The sequence below is a fragment of the Seriola dumerili genome, unplaced genomic scaffold (genome assembly GCF_002260705.1).
Source record: "Seriola dumerili isolate Sdu_G_001 unplaced genomic scaffold, Sdu_1.0 BDQW01000097.1, whole genome shotgun sequence".
Taxonomy (NCBI): domain Eukaryota; kingdom Metazoa; phylum Chordata; class Actinopteri; order Carangiformes; family Carangidae; genus Seriola; species Seriola dumerili.
In genome coordinates, this window is record NW_019174352.1 from 2,137,668 (window position 1) to 2,140,840 (window position 3,173).

Genomic DNA, 3,173 nt, shown 5'->3' on the forward strand with positions numbered 1-3,173 from the left:
TCACTTTTGTTCGACTGTGTCTGTTTACAACATGTGTGCAGTAAAACAGAAGCCGCAGACGTATATGTTGATGAAACACATGCGTCGTTCACATCATGCCACAGCAGCATCATGCCATCCTCTGCAGGATGTTAAGCCCAGTGCCAATCCAATTTTGAATCACAAATTGAGTTCCACATTGAAATCCAATGTACCAGGAGTATGCTGCTGTTAGCCTCTCTGACCAGTTGAATCTTCAGTGTAATGTTATTTAGAAATACACGGAATCTAATGCAACTTCCTACCCCCTGACATGATTTGACTTTCTGCACTGGTGCAGTGACTGAAGAAATGTAAAGAAAATGAAAGGGTTTAGTTTGTTACAGTGTGTTTACTTTGCTCTAAGCTGAGGCCTGTACTACAAAGTTCAACATATCCTGAATATCTTTGTTATTGGGCTTAACTGAACCTAACATCAGCCGTCCTGGATAACCTTTACTACAACGCAGATTATCAACTGGGCCCTGGCTTTTCTTATCTGCCTACGATTGCATTCATGTGAAAGAGGCCAAGCTATTTGTTATGATCCCATGAAGTTAACCTGCTCCAGAGCGGGTTAAGAGTTCAACATAAGTTGCCATGGTGATTTAAGAAGTGAAGCAAAATCGTAGGACTGAACGCAGGGTTAAACCTTAACTCGCCAACCTCAAATCCTGCATCACAGTACAGGCCTCCGGAGATGTAGGACTATAGTATTTCTTTAGGGTAGGGAGTTTTAAGGTCAATTCACCTAAATTAAAAAATGGGTCTTTATCATTATTATTTTGTATGTACCTATAGTGATATCTAACTAAGTCTAACTGGAGGTTTTTCGACTTGCCCAGGGTTTTGAAATATCTGAGTTTTCTCAGACCTCAATACAGTGAAGGTGAACACAATTTAGTTCATGGTGTTTACAACTGTGAAAAATTACATTAAAATCTGAACAGTTTTATATGTTTAAAGAATCAGTAACTTCATCATTCTATTCGATCCACAGAACGCATGAACAGCTTTTATACAGTGGGGGCTATTCTTTCAGTAGAAAGACAAATTAGACTTTTTATATGTAATTTTGTTAATGCGATGAGCACCACAAATGCTATTCCCATACAATGTACTGAGATAGATGTAGAAATCGCAAAGGGCCTCTGACAAACCTGGATATATAAAATACAAACTGTGTGCATGGTTTAGAAAAGAAGTGAGAAAAATATTTAAGTATCTAGTACACAAGGATCAGGCACACAAATTAACAGGCATTCTCCATAAGAAAACAGTTGCAGACATATGTTCTAAAAACATAAGCATAAAGTTACATCCTACTTTCCTGTCCCTCAACTATTGGCATGGATTGGTTTGCAGCACTGAGTAGTTGGTGACAGGGAATCGGGGGACAAATAGGAAAGATGGAGAAGCCAATTGGAATAAAGCGTTTGGATATTAATGTCCATCAAGATTTCAGTGTGTAAAGCCTCTTTTAATAACGTTTAAACAGTGTGGAAATGAAGCATCACAGGAAATCAAAGTGAAAGCTTGTCAACACTGAGCCAGAGCCAGAGCCAGATCTGTCAGCATGACTGGAGCAGAGTGTAACTGTCGAGCTGTCAGTCACAATGTGCCTTTCATGCAGTGTGATGTGCTGTTGGCCTGAACACTGCTTCAGGGCGTTTGCTGTCACACATGCTTGCTGCGCGGTTATTATCTGAGGCCTGAAGTGCATTCAGAAAGTATTCAGATCCCTTTACTTCTTACACATTTTATATTGCAGCCTTATGCTAAAATCAATTAAATTCAAGTTTTTGCAAATTTATTAAAAAGGGTCAACTGAAGTATCACTTTGACTTAAGTATTCAGACACTGGCAAAAAGGTGAAAACTGAAACCTTGAGTTTTCCTGAATGGAATGACACCACAAACTTTGCATGCCTGGATTTGTGGATTTTCTGCCACTCTTCTCTGCAGAGCCTCTCAGGCTCTGTCAGGTTGGATGGAGACCTTCTGTGGACAGACATTTGTAGGTCTCTCAAGAAATGTTCGATTGGGTTTAAGTCAGGGCTCTGGCCGGGCCAGAGTTGTCCTAGGCCACTCCTGGGTTGTCTCGGGTGTTTAGGTTCATTGTCCTGTTAGAAGATGAACCTTCGGTCCAGTCTGAGGTCCTGAGCGCTCTGGATCAGGATTTATGAAGGCTATAGCTGTATTTTGCTCCATTCAGCTTTCTCTCAACCCTGACCAGTCTCTCTGTCGCTGCTGCTGAAACACACCCCCAGACAGGTGATGAGCAGCCCCTGGTTTTCCTCCAGACATGATGCCTAGAAATGAAGCCAAACAGTTCAATCTTGAGGTGTACTCATAGTCTAAGAATCCTTTAGTTGCCTTTTTTTATTTTTTACAAATCCCAAGCAGCTTTCATGTGAGCTTCCATTTATTATTATGATTGATGGCCATTATCCAAGGCGCAGCAGCAACTCTAGCAGTGTGGACACACATGGCTCTGAGTTTCAGCAGCAGTTCAGCAAAGTAGCTATCATGGACAGGTGAGGTAAGTGGTGCGGCACAGGTTTTAGCCGCTTTTCCTTTGCTTCTTGAAAGTGGAAAGTTCAGTGGGATGATGGTGTTTTAAGTGTCAGATTAAGTTTGTTATTCCAAATGTTTTCATGGTTGATCCTCCACATCTAACTTTGGTCGTATAAAAAATATTGAGCTTTGTGTCTTCTGAACTCACGGTGAAGAACTTCCACGCCATTGGCATGTTGTGTGTGTTTTTAGCTGTGTCTGTGCTGTTGTGTTCACAACATGAACCACTGTGTGGCCCATGAGTGTAAATTTCACCGGCACAGAATCAGATATCTGAGACTGATCAGCCGGTCACAGATCATATCCACTCACACTGAAAAACCGGCCTTTTCCAATCACCAGCTGATCGATCTGTGCATCTCTACTTTTTACAGTTGAAAAATAAACCATGTCAGTACTCTTTGGTGGATAAACTATGCGATGGCAACGTTTCCAAATCAGTTTGCACAATTTGTTAAGAGTAAGTTAACACCAGTGTCTATCTGCCCTCTCCCATGGAAAGTTTCATGTCTGGTTCAGTTGCTAAGTTACTCTTTAATTAACATAAGAGCTAAACTCAAAATCGTCTGTTCTAGAATT